At 42.4% G+C, this 16880-nt stretch overlaps 1 protein-coding gene across 1 annotated transcript in view; it reads left to right on the forward strand.

The window, feature by feature from the left end:
* The window catches only part of SLC44A1 (solute carrier family 44 member 1), a 162984-nt gene that overhangs the window by 135860 nt on the left and 10244 nt on the right, over positions 1–16880 (forward strand). The gene's annotated exons all lie outside the window — the stretch shown is intronic.

Consider the following 16880-nt stretch of genomic DNA (forward strand, 5'->3'; position numbering starts at 1 on the left):
TCAGATTTTTTTATTCACTTGATTTTTAGGTTCACTTGTTGATAGATATGTATTTGTTGTTCATAATTTTTATCTTTACTTTTTTCTTCTTCCTCTTCTTTAAGAATACCTTTCAGCATTTCATATAATACTGGTTTGGTGGTGATGAACTCCTTTAGCTTTTTCTTATCTGTGAAGCTCTTTATCTGCCCTTCAATTCTGAATGATAGCTTTGCTGGGTAGAGTAATCTTGGTTGTAGGTTCTTGCTATTCATCACTTTGAATATTTCTTGCCACTCCCATCTGGCCTGCATAGTTACTATTGAGAAATCAGCTGACAGTCGTATGGGTGTTTCCTTGTAGGTAACTAACTGTTTTTCTCTTGCTGCTTTTAATATTCTTTCTTTGTCTTTTGCTCTTGGCAGTTTAATTATGATGTGTCTTGGTGTGGTCCTCTTTGGATTCCTTTTGTTTGGGGTTCTCTGTGCTTCCTGGACTTGTAAGTCTATTTCTTTCACCAGGTGGGGGAAGTTTTCTGTCATTATTTCTTCAAATAGGTTTTCAGTATCTTCCTCTTTCTCTCTTCTTCTGGCACCCCCATAATTCTGATGTTGGTACGCTTGAAGTTGTCCCAGAGGCTCCTTACACTATCTTCATATTTTTTTATTCTTTTTTCTTTTTGCTTTTCCGGTTGAGTGTTTTTTGCTTCTTTGTATTTCAAATCTTTTACTTGATTCTTCTGATCCTCTAGTCTGCTGTTAGATCTCTGTGTAATATTTTTTATTTCAGTCAGTTTATGCTTAATTTCTCGTTGGTCCTTTTTCATATCCTTGAGGGTCTCGCTAAATTTATCGGCCTTTTCTAGGAAATTCTTGAAAAACCTTATAACCGTGGTTTTGAACTCTATATCCAGTCATTTGCTTTCCTCCACTTCTTTCATTTGTGATGTGTTTCTTTGTCTCCGCCCTTTGGCTGCTTCCCTGAGTTGATAGAGTGGCTTTGTGTGGCAGGTGTCCTATAGGGCCCAGTGGCTCAGCATCCCCAGTTACCTGAAGTGGACACTCTTGATGCACCCCTTTGTGGGCTGTGTGCACAGTCTTGTTGTAGTTAAGCCTTGATTGTTGTTGGTATCACTGGGAGGAATTGACCTCCAGGCCAATTGGCTGTGAGGATCAGCTGTGTCTACACTAGGAGAACTTCTATGCTGGAGACACCCTTATGGGAAAAGACTTGCAAAAGCCTCTGTGTTCAGCTTGAATGGGGCGGAGTCTCAGGGCAGAGCAGACAGCATTGGTTTACTGTCAGTCCTGCCCTAATAGGCCCCTGTGTCTCAGTGTCCCGTGGTAATCACTGCAAGCACCTCAGAGAGAAAGCCGCCCTTGACTTTCGCCCACTGCCAGACAGTCCAGTTTCTCCCCGAATGAGTCTGGATCCTCAGAATCTCACCCGGAATTGGAGTTCAGTGCAGTCGGGAGCTTTTGTCTCCCTCCCGCTTGAGAAAGCCAGCCGCGCACTCAGTTGCCAGTCCTCTCCACGTGCGCGTCTCAGTACCTCTGCCTCCTGCAGCTCCTCTGAGTCTCAGTGTGATTTTCTCTTTCCTTCTAGTTGTAGAATTTCCACTCAGCCAGCCTTCTTGTGGTTCTGGATGATGTCCGTTTTGTCTTTTAGTTGTAGTTTTGAAATTATTGTGCGAGGCAGCAGTTCAGGTGTTTACCTATGCCGCCATCTTGGTTTCTCCCAAAGTAGGTCTTATCTGAGGAAATTGAGAGACCAAGAGGTTGAGTTTGTCCAGTGGCAAATGGCAGATCCAGAACCCGCCCTGAATTCTTTCTTGCTCCAAGCCCTTGACCTTTCCCACACCACAGCACTGCACTGCCATGGTGTTTGCTGAGCTGCCACACCTGCTCCCCCCATTCAGGCCAGACCTCCCATTCTTCTCAGCATAGCCTGGTGCTGGGACCTGACCCTGTTTATCCACATTACAAAGAACAAGGCTCTTAGGAGCTAAGCAGACCTGAAAAGAAATATGAGTGGAATAGTCACTAATTGAAGGACTAAGCCTCAGGCTTGCTAATTAATTTTACCCCAAGGGAGGACTGCAGTCAAGAGGCAGGCTCCAGATGTGAGTAACAAAAACATCCCAAAATAACAGTTGCCAAAATAAGACAGAGGTTTCTGCCTCTCACACATTGCCCAAAGGCAATGCCTTATAGTGATTCATTAGGAGCCTGAGCTCCCACTCCAGCACATCTGCATCCCTCTGGAGCTGTATGCCTTGGGCTCCAGCCTCTCTAGGCCTCTTTTCCCACACATGTAATAGAGTCATAGTGCCCAACCTCAAGAGTATTTTTTTTGTGATGATGAATTATATTATTACATATAAAGCACATAAAGCAGTGCCTGGCACATAGTAAGTGCTCAGTAAATATTAACTCATTATTGTTGGTCTTTTGCCTTAGTCTTGGACAGTTGAATATTTTTACCATTGATATGGATTTTTAAAAAATAAAATTTGTGGCCAAGACTAAAGTTGTCTCTCAGTATCCTTTTTTCTCAATGTTTGATGATCAGTCACCTAATCTATAAATGGACATCCACTCATCCTGAACAAAGACTACATTTCTCAGCCCCGCTGCAGTGGGATGTAAGTAGAAATGACATGTAACTACCAGAATGTGTCTTTAAAGGGAAGAGCCATTGTCCCTTTCTTCTTCCTTGCCGGCTGGAATTCAGATGTGACGGCTAGAGGTCCAGTAGCCATCCTGGACACCAAGGTGACCTTGAGATTTGAAACCATGCATGATGGAGCAACAATATAGAAGGTACCTGGATCCCAGACACCTTGTCAACTCTGGGCTGAGACCCTCCAGACTTGTTAAAACCAAACCTCTGTCTTACGTTAGCAACTGCTCTTTTTTTTTTTTTTTTTTTCATTACAGCTGAACACAATACTAACTGCTACCAAAGATATATTTCCAGGTGACTTGGAGCTAAACAAACAAACAAACAAAACAAACAAGCAAAAAAATAAAAAACTAGCTGTACATAGTTCATTGGGTAACAATGAAAGCTTGGAAGCAATGGACTAAATCTGACAGCATGGAGTTTAAGGTAAAGTGCTTCCCTGGGTCTATCAAGCCAGCCTTCAGTGGCCAAATAAGCTTCCTGTGGCCTGGGGTCTTCTGCTGGGTGTCTTATAAAGGAAATGGCAGAGTGGTGCCCGTCCCAGGGTGGGCATTCAGTGATGTGTGTCAGCCAAGTACCCAGCTAAAATGCCTACATTCCCATATTCTTCTTCTTCTTTTTTTAATATATCTTTCTTGATTTCAGAGAGGAAGGGAGAAGGAGAGAGAGATAGAAACATCCATGATGAGAGAGAATCACTGATCAGCTGCGCCCTGCATGCCCCACACTGGGGAACGAGCCCGCAACCTAAGTATGTGCCCTGACCAGGAATCGAACCGTGACCTCCTGGTTCATAGGTCAACGCTCAACCACTGAGCCACTTCAGCCGGGCTTCCCATACTTCTTGAAGGCTGAGGTGGCCTTTTGACATAGTTCAGTCAGCAAGACAGAACTGACATATCATGGGGAGTTCCTAAAAGGCTTTTCTTCTAGATAGAGGTGCTGCCCATCCTCCTGGTTTTCCCCTCCTCCAGCCTGTCTGGAATACAGATGTGATGCCCAGAGGGGCAGCAGTCATCTTATAAACAGGAACAAAAAACACACACAAATGATAGTAGAACAGAAAGATGGAAGAAGCCTGGTTCCTGGAAGCCCTCCCTACACAGCTTCTCTCACTTGAGCTTGCTGTCTTCTAGGTTTCTTCTTATGTAAGAAGCATTAGTCCCTCTCTGTGACAGGTTTCTTGTCAACGAAGCTGAGATACAGTCCTAACCCAGGGACGAGGCTAAGTGCCAGAGGCGAAAGACTTCCTTATGAAGCCACTGCCTTTTCCTGCTTAGGAGACAGGAGGTGTGGAAGAACTTCCTAGAAATTGGTCCATGCCCTAGCCAGTTTGGCTCAGTAGATAGAGTATGGGCCTGCGGACTGAAGGTCCCTGGGTTTGATTCTGGTCAGGGCACATGCCTGGGGTTGCAGGCTCGATTCCCAGTAGGGGGCATGTAGGAGGCAGCCGATCAATGATTCTCTTTCATCATTTATGTTTCTATCTCTCCCTCTTCCTTCCTCTTTGAAATCAATAATAATAATAATATATATATATTTTTTTTTAATAAAATAATTGGACCAATCCCAAGATGCACCGAGCTTCAGGGGAAGGAGGAAAATCCCCTGATCCCCGAGGAATGCACGCAGAGGGCTGTGGGGCACTTCGCAGCTGGGATGTTGTAAAGCAGCATTGAGTGTGGAGTCAAAGGTTAGAGTCAATGACCTTTAAAGTTCATTCTAGAACAAAAACTTTTCTAATGGTCAGAAAGTTAAAAAAATAGGGGGACTAAGTTTGGGGTCACTGAACAGCGGTAGTCTGGAGTGAAATACACTATTTTCATTGCAGTTTCTAAGAAAGCCCTCAGCCATAGCATAGCAATATTGAGTTTCTGATGGAATTTCAGCTTATGTTTGTAGTAATGTAATTTATCCCCCTTTTTCTACTACTAGGATTTTAATTTATCTTGAATTTATAAAGTTAACATGGCAGGGAAACTTAATACTCAAATACTAATGGATTTATTGTTTTGTCTATGTTTTAAAGCCATTATTTATTATTTTTTATCTGTGTTTTTGAAACTGATTCTCGGTAACACAATTGCTTTCCAGCTATCTGAGGGGGGGATGTTTACATCCTATAAGCTAACCATAAGGGATCAGTCTATTGGCAGAATTTCTGTAAACCTGTAAGTGTTCTTTATGGGGAAGTGGGGCTCTTTGCCTCTCACGGTGGAAGCCAGGTTCTCTGATGGAGTGAACGTAAGGAAGGATAGGTTGAGTGCTTACCTCTACGTTGATCCCTTGATGGTGCTCTCACGCCTGAGACAAATAGGAGGATGAGCTGCACAACTTTGCGAAGATACTCAATGGACGGGCAAGCTGTAAGGGCTCAATAGGTGTTTGGTGAATGAAGGAACAAATGAGTCCCTTTCCAGCCTGTCTCTCAGATGATATTGTACAGTCCGCGTGGGTGCAAATCAGTGTTTCTCAAAGTGCATCAAGATGGGAGGGTAAGAAAGCGGCGCTTATAATGAAAATTACTCAGGGCCCATCCAGACTTACTGACTCAGAATATCTCAGGAATCTGCATTTGAACACCCCTGACCCCCCAAAAAAGGTGATTCTCCTGTATAGTAAACTTTGAGGACTACAGCGTGTATGCTGGCTGTTCTAGCCGAAGCTTCCAAAGAGGGACGGGACCTACGGAGGCAGCCGAATTCCAGCTGGAGCAGGATTTTGGGTGATCATCCTTGAGAGGGCAGCCGTAGCAAACTTGCTTATCTCTGACGACACCTACTGGTGGAGAGTAGCAATTAGCAAATGCTCAACCCCTCAACCTACAAAGGTGTTAGTTCTTATGGAGCCTATGGTATTGAGGGTGTTGCATTTTAGTGTGAACTCTAACAGTGATGATTTCTATACCTAACGCCCCAGGAATCTGGGGGACACCTGCTTTGATATCTGTATTCTCTTTTCACTTACTGCAGGTAGAATCAATATATACTTGAAGAATATTGTCCTTCAATTATCTTGCATGTTTCTTAGAATTCATGTTCCTAGTTCACACTCAGTTTGCAACATTACTAACTTTTAGATGACCTCTGAAAGGATTTACTGAACCCTTCAACCGGGGAACTTATTCTTTGCGGTTGTTTTAGGGAAATAACGAGAAGCTAACTTTTGTCTCTCATGGAGGACTCCGGGCAAAATAAAGAAACATGTTTCATATCTTAGAGCCGTGGTCAGCAAACTGCGTCTCGCGAGCCACATGCGGCTCTTTGGCCCCTTGCGTGTGGCTCTTCCACAAAATACCATGGCCTGGGCGAGTCTATTTTGAAGAAGTGGCGTTAGAAGAAGTTTAAGTTTAAAAAATTTGGCTCTCAAAAGAAATTTCAATCGTTGTACTGTTGATATTTGGCTCTGTTGACTAATGAGTGTGCCGACCACTTTAGAGCAATTGGTTCCTTTCCTTGAGTCAGCACCTACTATAGGCCAGTCCTCCTCTCAGGTAGCTCACAGTTCAGGAAGGAAGAGGGGCAGGTGTGTATAACCCGCAGAAGCAGTGGGGGTTGGGGGAGGGGAGGTTAAGAGTCTTCCAAATCCTGCACAGACATTGCCAGATCAGAAGTCCCAGAAGAGAGACTGGTATGTGCTAAGAAGCAGAGGTGCAAAATGACACTTGGGGTGTTTGCACTTAGAAAATAACATCCAAATAATTTGTTCTTGCCAAGTGTGAGGCTGGAAGTGATAGGAGAGGGGGCCAAGCAGTCAGGCCAGACCTCACCTGCTTGCCAAGGTTGGATTTCATCCCATAGGTGATAAGTAACACCTGAAGAGTGGATGAAACCCTAAGGCTTGCTTTTTATCAGATTGTTTATTCTAGTGGAATATCAACGTGCAAAGTATAGCACCTCCTTTTTAATCTGATGGTGGTCAAACCTGAGTCAAAATTCCTGATGAAGATTATATCTATGGGAGACATCTGTAATACTATCAACGATAAAACAAAATGTTAAAAAAATATATTATATCTACTAATTGAGAATTTCATGCAGATTTAACACCAAAAGTCCCAGCTGACATGGAAAGTCTCTGGATCCTGGTGATTAGATTTGGCCTGTGCGCTGTAACAGGAGGTTCTTATGTAGGTATTTGTAGGAATTCGGCAGAGCTGGATCTTTGTGCCTTTTATTTTCGAGATTTAAAAATTTTTTTTTTTTTTTTTTTTTGGCGGAGAGGTAATATTGGCCAGTCACTGACACCTTTAATTTAAAAGTTTGAATTGTCAAATATGTCTAAAGTGCACTCTTGCAGCTAATCAATAGCAGCATTTGTTTTGTTTATAAAGCCTTAGGAAATATTCAGGCAAGAGCTGGAAAAGTCACAATAAAAAATAAAGCATGATCTAGATATATTATCTTTAATCACCCAAGAGAAACACTTGCATGAATTAGTTTATATAAACACTTGCATATATTAGTTTCTGCACTGTCTCCATCTCTGTCCTAACAGGGTTCCACCGCCCGCCCCCCCGCCAACACACAGCATTGCCCATCACACAGACACCAGGAAAATCCCACAGGTGTCCTTATTAGGGTCAAAAGCTGAGCACTGATTCATATTCAGTGCCTGGGGCATGAAATAAATTAATTCATTGTTTTGTGCATAATTTTTCACCTTTAAAAATAATAAATGATAATGTATATATATATATATATATATATTTAAAAATAATAAGTGATTATGGCTATATTTCCATGTTGCTTTTCACAATGGGGGGAAATGCTCACCTTATAGTGATACTACACAATGAAGACCGTCCCTCATGAGATATGGACAAACAGAATCTGTCTATTATTGGAGGGGAGCATGCCTTGTCTCCCCCGTTGCTAGTGGGAGTGGGGTCCCGGAGGTGCCGCTGGGATAAGCATTTCCGGAGGTCCCCACAGGAGGATGAGCTATAGTAGGAAGCTTTATTTTTGTGGAATTACACCTCTGGGTTTCCAAAGTCCCATTTCCCTCAGTCCAGTCATAGACGAAGTGTAGCTGGGGTTTCAGCAGAGCTAAACTCAGAGCCATGCCCAGAGTTTCCTTTCCATGCTGTAGCTGGGTCCAGTTCGGCATCATGCTAGCTGCAGTCCATTAGTCCATTGCGTGTTGGGTCCACATGACCGTGGGGCAGACGGACAAATGCAAGAGAACCAAGAGAGAGCCAAATATCTCAGGTGTGACTGACTGCCAAATAGCTTCCCTGTGTCACCCCACCTTTACTGGGTATGCATCTGCTTTCCCTACTGGGTTCCCTCCCCCCGCCCCCACAGTGTTTTGCAGAGAATATGCCTGTAATGTCTGGCTTTCTCTTTGCTCCCTTCCTGTTATTAATAACTAGTTAATTACAACGGTATCATCCCCATTCCCTTCTGCTTGGTCTTCAGCCACATTCTGCATGTCCTTACACGCTTGGCATGGTCTAGTGGGAAAAGCATGGGATTTGGAGCAATTGGTTCCTTTTGATGGGCTTGTATTTGAATCTTGTCTTCCACCCTCCCCCATTATGTTGAAAGTCACTTAACTTTTCCTCCTTCTTTGCCTGGCAAGAGGAGCTAATAATGCCATCTCTCGAGGACTAAGTGAGAAAAATATGTTAAAAATGCCTGGGACCAGTGCCCGATACAGACAAGTCCTTCATAAATGTTAGGTCCTTTCCTTTCTTCTACTCTCCTTCCATTGATAGGAGAGTGAGTCATCAAAACCTCAGGAAGCACGCAGCCTTCAGACTGCAGCAGCATTAAGTGGTCATTAGTGCATGCTGTTCTGGGCTGTTCTGTGGGGTTACCTCTTAAGCAGGCTAATTCAGTAAGCTATCTTTTCTTCGCTTACAGATTTTTTCTGTCCCAATCGCTCTGTAAAGATTTGGATCTCTATCAAGTATGGCGTCTGATGGTCATGAACAAGCCACCCACCCTCCTTCCCCACTTGCTGTTTTGAGAGGAATCCAGTTCTGTCAATATTAGCTCATCACTGGACATGGCCCACATCCCTGGATGCCAAAGCCAGATGCCCCTGAGCTGTGGGCAGGGTTGCCCCATCTACACAGATAAGCAGCATGTGCCTGACTGGCCTGGCCGCAAATCAGGCAAGGGTCTCTTAACCACTGGTGCAGAATGCTGAATTTCTTATCTATAACAATAAAAGGGTAATATGCTAATTAGACCAGACATCCTTCCAGATGGAAGCCCAAGTCCTGGGTGCCAGAGGGAAGCCAGTGCTGGCAGGGGGAAGGAAGGCCTACTCTTGCACGAATTTTCATGCATAGGGCCTCTAGTTGGCAGATATTAAACTAACAGACCACAGTATCTTGCTCATCAGTCAACAGTCTAAAGGGCATTACTCTCAAAAGCTCCATTCAAAGTTAATCCTTGACTTAAAGGGACCACAGAACATATGCGATGGGACAGTCCCCATGCATCCCCTCTTAGTGCCCCGGAAATACCTGGATGTTGGCAAACTGCGACTAAACAAAGTTTGGCAGTGAACGTGACAATAAAAATAGAGCCAAGTAACAAAAGATTGAAAAGCCACAAAAGAAAAAGATGAAAAACTGTAGTGTTGGCACAGAGACGTGTGACAGGAAGCACGCTGGTTTGCAGAGCTTCGGTGCTTCCGAGAAGCACTAACATCAGTGCCTGTCCAAGGGGGTGGCTGCAAGACAAAGCTGGCGGCTGATAGGGGGAGATAACAATGATGCTGAAACACTACCCTGCTTTCCTTGTACTTTTACTTTTAAAGGATGTTCAAACTCATTTTTTAATGTTTAATAAGCTCAAAGGGCAAGAAAGAAATGGTACCTTCATTGTAATTTTACAAAGCAGGTATTTGTCAGGAAATACACGAGTCAGAAGGAAAAGCCTTTGGGCCATGTTCCATTCTGGGACTTAGAAGGTTTGAACATCCTATATTCCAGGAAGCTTCTTGTTTGCTCTGGATCTCCTAACTTGCAGGGACAGCCAACTGCTAATTAGTGGAAATGAATTCAGTCACGCCTCCCTTCTAGCCAGTTCAGAAGTGCTCTGAGAAGGCAGTGTGTTTCCACGCTGTCTGCCCTGAGGGTTAGAGAGCGGATTCTGCTCAGAGTCCACAGAGCTCTCTGCTCTGTCTCCTGGACCAGCGGGTATCTGTGCTGTTCCACAGCCCTTCAGTCTTTTCATCACAGGTCTCTTTCGTCTGTCATTATTCAGGACAAACCATCTCCAGAGCCCTTCCCATCCAGGCTTCCCTGATTGGGGTGGAGGCACCCAGTTGCCTGCAGCACCCTGACGTTCTGGTGAGAAGAAAGGGGAGAGACTAAATGCCCTGTTTTATTTCTTGTTAGATTCCTAGGAAGAGGGAGGAAGTTAAAGCACTTGATTAAATAAAAGTCCTGGTCATCTGTGACTTTTATTGCTTACGAAATGTTAGCCTCCTATTGAGAATCAAAAATTAAAATGATCACATTTTTTATTTTTGCTGGAGACATGTGCATGGCGAGGTCTGAGGGGGAGTTAGAAACACTCTTTCCTTTCCCTGGGAAAAGCATATCCCTTTTTATACATCTCTTTCTTTTCTTCCAAAGTAAGGACGTCTGCAGAGTGCCGGAAGGCTGTGCTGGTTACAGTCCGTGTAGTGCTTGTTTGACGAGGGTGCCTAGATCCATCAGCTGGTGTGTTGATCCTACTGAGCAAAGAACTGCAAGAGCCCAGTCAGAAAGACACAGACACATGCCTGATTTTGGTAAATAAAAAGGGGCCAGCAAATGTTGAGTAAACTGACAAATAGCTAAAGTTCCAAAGGTTTAACCACATCATATGTTTTTAAAAAGCAGATGTTTAAGCCTTTTAGAAATAATTGTATTTGAACTTATTTTTCATTCCAAAACAGTACCTGGCAATGGTTCCTCTGGCTTTCAGAGAGGTGGCCTGGGAAATAAAATGCACTAGTATGTTGTGAACCAGGGGTGTGAGGATGGTATACATTGCTCCGTTTACTGAAGGCCTACGCAAGAGTGAAGGCGACTGAACTGTGGGCTTTATGTGATTCTCTCTTTCAATCCTTATAAGAATCATGAGATGTAGGCTTGTTGCTCCCATTTAAAGACGAGGACACAATGACTCGGAGAACTCAGGAAACTATTAGAGGGCAGAGGGCCTCTGGCAAGTTACTTATGGAAGCATTTAACCCACAGTCATGAACAGAGCTCTGGAGTCCAGCGCTTCACCTAATAGCCCATGTTCAGAGACGAGCGCAACAAGACTCGTAACCCAGTCTGGCGTTAGGTTCACAGTACTGCAGGAATCTCTTTATTTCCTTCGGCACACAGGCGCGCTGTCACTGTTTTCCAGGACCTAGCAGTAAATGGTGTTGTGCACGCTGAAGTCTTCATTAAGCGACAGCTGTTGGGTTGGACTCTCCTATCAGTTACAACAATAAGGAAGCCCACCAGTGCCTGGCTTCACTCAGAGTCAGAGTCAAATCTAGAAATGCAGGTGCTCAAGCTAAGTAGTGTGACATCTACCCTCAAATCAACAGGGTGGGGGCTGGCCCTAGTGTACACAAAGGGGCCTCATGCTGGGAACTCCCGCCCTGCCCTGGGGTCTCCTGCTCCACCTTCTCTATCAGCTGCCTTGAGACAGACCCCTGGCCAGGGCAATCCTGCCTCGTGACCTGGAGAGGTAATGCAGCCATTGTCTAAGAGGGTGAAATTGGCATAATATTTTAAAAGCTCGCTGTAAAATCATACCCTCAAAATTATAGTTCCTTGGGGGCAAAGCCTGGTCTCAGAGTTCTATCTGTGGTCTGCACAAAAGTCAATGTTTTTTCCTTCCAAATTCTCAGAGTGGCATCACCAACCTAAATGAAAAAGGGATATTAATGTATTTGGCCTGACACAAAGTAAAAGTGTGTGGGTAGGATATCAAAGTCATCCAATTCGAATTCCAGAGTCTTCCAGAGGTCGTCCTTCTCCCCAGTCATTTCCCAGCCCTCAACAAGAAACAGCTAGAGCAGTGGTCGGCAAACTCATTAGTCAACAGAGCCACATATCAACAGTACAACGATTGAAATTTCTTTTGAGAGCCAAATTTTTTAAACTTAAACTATATAGGTAGGTACATTGTTATTAACTTCATTAGGGTACTCCTAAGCTGGCCTTTGCTAAAAACGTCCTCAATCTGATTGAGGTACGTTCGCTGAGGTCGACCCCTTCCAGCTCTCCCATCCACACTCGTCTTGTATACTTGTTTCGTCTATCTCCTTTCGTTCATCTCTCTGTATGTCCAAACCATCTCAACATACCTTTCTCAATCCTCAACACTACATCTTCTTTCACTCCACAACGTTCCCTAAAATTAACTTAATAAACTTTAAAATTTTAAGTCTTAGTTAAACTATAGGTACGTTGAATAAAACTTGATATCATACTTAATAATGATATTATTTATTGATAAAATTAAGTTCCTTACAATTTACCTTACAATATCCATAAAATTAAATCATGACAATGACTGACAAACACTAATGTGAACAACGGCCTTGCATCTCCTTGGAAAGTTTGGGTAAGTCAGTTTGTATGTTGTTTTTAATTTTAGGCACAATTCCAGGTTATCATCAATAAGACGAATTCTCAATTTACTCTTGATAAGGTTCATGCTTGAAAATGATTGTTCGTATAAATATGTAGACCCGAATAAGGAAAGAACAGCAAACGCTAGTTTTTTCCGTTGATTATATGAGTCAGGAATACTATTCCAGGTGTTAAAAATCAACATATCTTCCTTCTCCATGTCTTTCAAAGCAGACCACTTGTGCTGTGAACTAAGTTCACATTTGTTTTTCTCCAATATTTCTATATCAACACAAAGACGTTCAGATTTTGAGCTCCACAATTCTTTGTTTTTTAAATCCAGCAATTGCATTTCAAAGTTGCCAATGTCAATATTAAAGGGAGAAAAATTTAATTCTGTTACAGTAGCATTAAGAGGTTTTTTAACAAAGGCTAACGTGGCTTTGTTGTTTCTGAATTCCTGAAACCTGTTGAGAAAAGCTTCCCTCATATTTAAAAGTGTTGTTTTGAAATAGCAAATGTCAATATCAGAATTATTTTCTTGGCAATGTTTCAACAGGCTTGGAAAGTGAATCAAAGTTTCTCTTTCAAAATCTTGAGCAAAAAGAGATAATTTGTTTTCGAATGAAATAACTTCTAACATCGAAAAAATTGTGTTTCCTTTCCCCTGTAGTTTACGATTAAGCTGATTTAGATGAGACATAACATCTACCATGAAATAAAATTTTTGGATCCACTGATTGTTCGTTAGTTCTGGATAGTGAACACCCTTCTCAAGGAGAAATGCTTTAATTTCTGTTAATAAGGAAGTGAAACGTTTCAAAACGTTTCCTCTTGATAACCAACGTACCTTGTTATGCAGCAGAAGATCTGCGTACTCACTCTCCATTTCAACTAAAAATTCTTTAAATTGGCGATGATTAAGAGCTTTAGCTGTAATGGAGTTGATAATGTTAATCACCAATTCCATAACTTCGCAAATTTCTTCTGGAAACGTCTGCGCACAAAGCGCTTCTTGATGAATGATGCAATGGTAAGTAAGTATCTCGTGATTAATTTTTTCTTTCAAAATAGCAACAAACCCGTTTCTTACGCCAGACATACTTTTCGCCCAGTCTGTTGAAATTGAGACAATTTTATCGAGTGGAATATGATGTTTTTTAATGCACTCAATTACAGCATTTGCTATATCCTCTCCACGTGTTTGACCTTTGAGTGGCAATAATCCTAAAAGTTCTTCGTTAGGACCTGTAGATGAAATAAATTGTACAAAAAGTGAAACTTGCGCTGTATCATTTATGTCACAAGACTCGTCAACTGCTTTTGATAAAGCTGAAACCAATTTAAGATCTTCGACTTGCTGGTCGGTTATATTCAAAGACATTTTGACTGTTCTATCTTTCACTGTTTTAGCAGACAATGGTAACTCTTTAAATTTTTTTTAGAATATCTGCTTTGTTCTTAAAATCCCGAAATAGCTCTTCAGATGCATTTATAAAACAACTTTTTATGTATTCACTGTCTGTATATGGTTTTCCTCTCTTAGCAATCTCTTGACTAACCACAAAACTTGCAATATTAACATTGTTGGAAGATTGCATCCAGTAATTAAATACAGAACTTGATTTTTCTTGACTCTTCTGAAGTTCCTCAACTGCTTTCTTCCTTGCATCACCGACAGGATATTTAGTACTAAATGACACGTGTTTAGTTGTAAAGTGTCTCTCCAAATTTGATTTCTTGTTATGCGCCAATTTTTCCTGACAAATAAGACAGGTCGGAAGGCCATTTAAGTTTTGAATAAACGCGAAAGTCTCGGTTCATTCAACTTTAAATTCACGGTTTTCGTCTTCCATTTTTCTTGCTTCTTCTTTGTAGCCATGTCAAACAGGGCACCTAAAAAAAAAGTTTCATTTTATAATAATAAAGCCACCAACACAAAATAATTACAATTCTTAAATTGATGACAAAAATACCTGTAGGATTTGCAGCTGGTTGGAAAAATACAGGTAACTTTATGCTTCAGGTAGGTACTTTTTTCACCCGCGCGCAATTTGCGGACACGACTAGCACTAACCACTGCACATGAGACTGCTGGCTGACTGGCTCACTGGACTCGTGCATAAATCGCACGCGCCTCCCCCGCACTGCGTATCCCGGGGCCCGCCTGCGCCGCGTCTCCCATCACCTGACTGACCGACACCCCCACTTCTTCTAACGCCACTTCTTCAAAATAGACTCGTCCAGGCCAAAAACCGACTTCTGCATGGGCCACGAAGTTTCAATCGCACTGTACGTGCGCGCCCGCACATGGTATTTTGTGGAAGAGCCACACTCAAGGGGCCAAAGAGCCGTGGTTTGCCAACCACTGAGCTAGAGTAATCTCAGGCCCTGTGTAGGACATAGCAGATCCTTGACAAAAATTTTGTTACTGAATGGACAAAGGAAAAGTAGGAGGGAGGAAAGAAAAGAAAAGAAAAGAAAAAGAGGGAGGGAGACTTAGAAATTCGGTATTCAAAACCTACCCCAATTGTGAGAAAACAACTAGCTCTTTGGAAAGTTATTTGGCAATGTGTATTAAAAATCTAAAGAATGTGCACATCCGTTAAATTAGCAATTTTGTTTTTAGAAATTAAAGATGTGTGAAAAAATTCTGCTGTAAATCAGAGTATTGTTCTAATTGTAAAATATTGCAGTCAACATGAATGTCCAACAATAGGAAATAAGGTCAATAAATTATGGTACATCAATATCCATTCTTCCCCTGGTCTTCCCCATGTCATAAATCGCACCACCGTTGAACCAGTTGCTCAAGCTGGAGATGTAGGGTCCTTTAAACATTTCCCTTCCTCTCTTTCAACCTATCATCCCAAGTCCTATTATTTTCCAAAATATATAGGGAGTCATCTTATAGATGCTTTAACTTAAACAGACAATAGATGGCATCGAGTCTAAAAGCCAATGTATAAAGAAGAAAGGAATATTTTTAAGAGTTTTACTCACCACGGAAACAGAAGAAATGCATCATTTAAGTAGCCAGGTAAGTGGGTGTTGATGACTCCACCAACATCATGGAAGGGGAAGTTAATTTAACTGAAAGCCATAGAGAAAGGAAGAATTAGAAAACAATGATATAGGGTTGTACACATAAAACATGTATATAGTACTATACTTTATGGATGACTTAAGAGATTTTTCTAAATTAATTTTAACTAGATGTAGTCAGTACCACCTTAATAACCTCAGCATCAGGGTCCTCACTGTTGCCCTTCTCCCTCTGAACCCTTTTTTTTTTTTATTAAGGTATTATATGTGTACATATCTTACCATTGCCCCCCCCACCCCACTCCCATACATGCCCTCACCCTCCAATGTTTTGCATCCGTCGGTTACTACTATATGCATGCATATAAGTCCTTCAGTTGATCTTTTATTTCCCCCACCTCTCCCTAACCTTCCCGCTGTAATTTGACAGTCTGTTTGATGCTTTACTGCCTTTGTATCTATCTTTTTGTTCATCAGTTTATAATGTTTTTCATTATCCCCAAATGAGTGAGATCATGTGGTATTTTTCTTTCATTGACTGGCTTATTTCACTTAGCATAATGTTCTCTAGTTCCATCCAGGTGCCTACAAATGGTAATAATTCCTTCTTTTTTATGGCAGCATAGTATTCCATTGTGTAGATGTACCATAGTTTTCTGATCCAGTCATCTGCTGACGGGCACCTAGGCTGTTTCCAAATCTTAGTTATTGTAAATTGTGCTGCTATGAACATAGGGGTGCATATATCCTTTCTGATTGGTGTTTCTAGTTTCTTAGGATATATTCCTAGGAGTGGGATCACTGGGTCAAATGGGAGTTCCATTTTCAGTTTTTTGAGGAAACTTCCCTCTGAACCCTTTACAAAAGGCAAGGAGTTCCTGGAGCTAAGGGGCTGTGCCTCCCCAAGGTCCACCTCTTTTCTCCAAGGCCACACTGGAGAATCCCAGGACCCTGGAACTCCCTTCTCAAATAAGATCTACACAGGTCTTTTCTCCAGGCACTTTCGCTTTAGGTGGATCCCGGCCGTAGCATGTAGTGTGGCCTGGGGCTTGAACCAGTGGGCTGAAGTGTCCATAGGGGAGCATGAGAGAGAACTCCGGCTCACCACGTGGGTTGGAGCAAAAGACAGGAAGAGGATGAAAGCAGGGTCTTCCATTCGTCTTCTTGCTTCAGACCCACAAATGTTAGCAGCCATCCTGGATGCAATGTTTACTGCCAATTCTCTGAACTAGCCAACTCCCTCACTCCATCCTATCTCATATCCAACTATAATTATCACTACACTACTCCAACCCCTCCCCCCCATCTCTCATCTGAATTATTGCTGTACTTCCCTATCTAGTCTTACTCCCTTGCCTTCCAATCCCTTCTCCTGCACAGAACAGGCAGAGTGAGCTCTCTAAAATATAAATCAGATCATGCTACTGCCATAGACGGAAAATGCAGTACACACTATTTGCCATGGCATAGAAGCCCTCCAGCTTCATCTGCCTTAGCCTCACTAAGTGTGAGCCTCTCTGACCATCTTGCTGTTTCTAGAAATGTTTCCACCTCAGGGCCTTCACACATGCTGCTCCTTCTTCCTAGA

This window comes from Plecotus auritus (assembly GCF_963455305.1).
Source record: "Plecotus auritus genome assembly, chromosome: 5".
In the NCBI taxonomy this organism is placed as follows: domain Eukaryota; kingdom Metazoa; phylum Chordata; class Mammalia; order Chiroptera; family Vespertilionidae; genus Plecotus; species Plecotus auritus.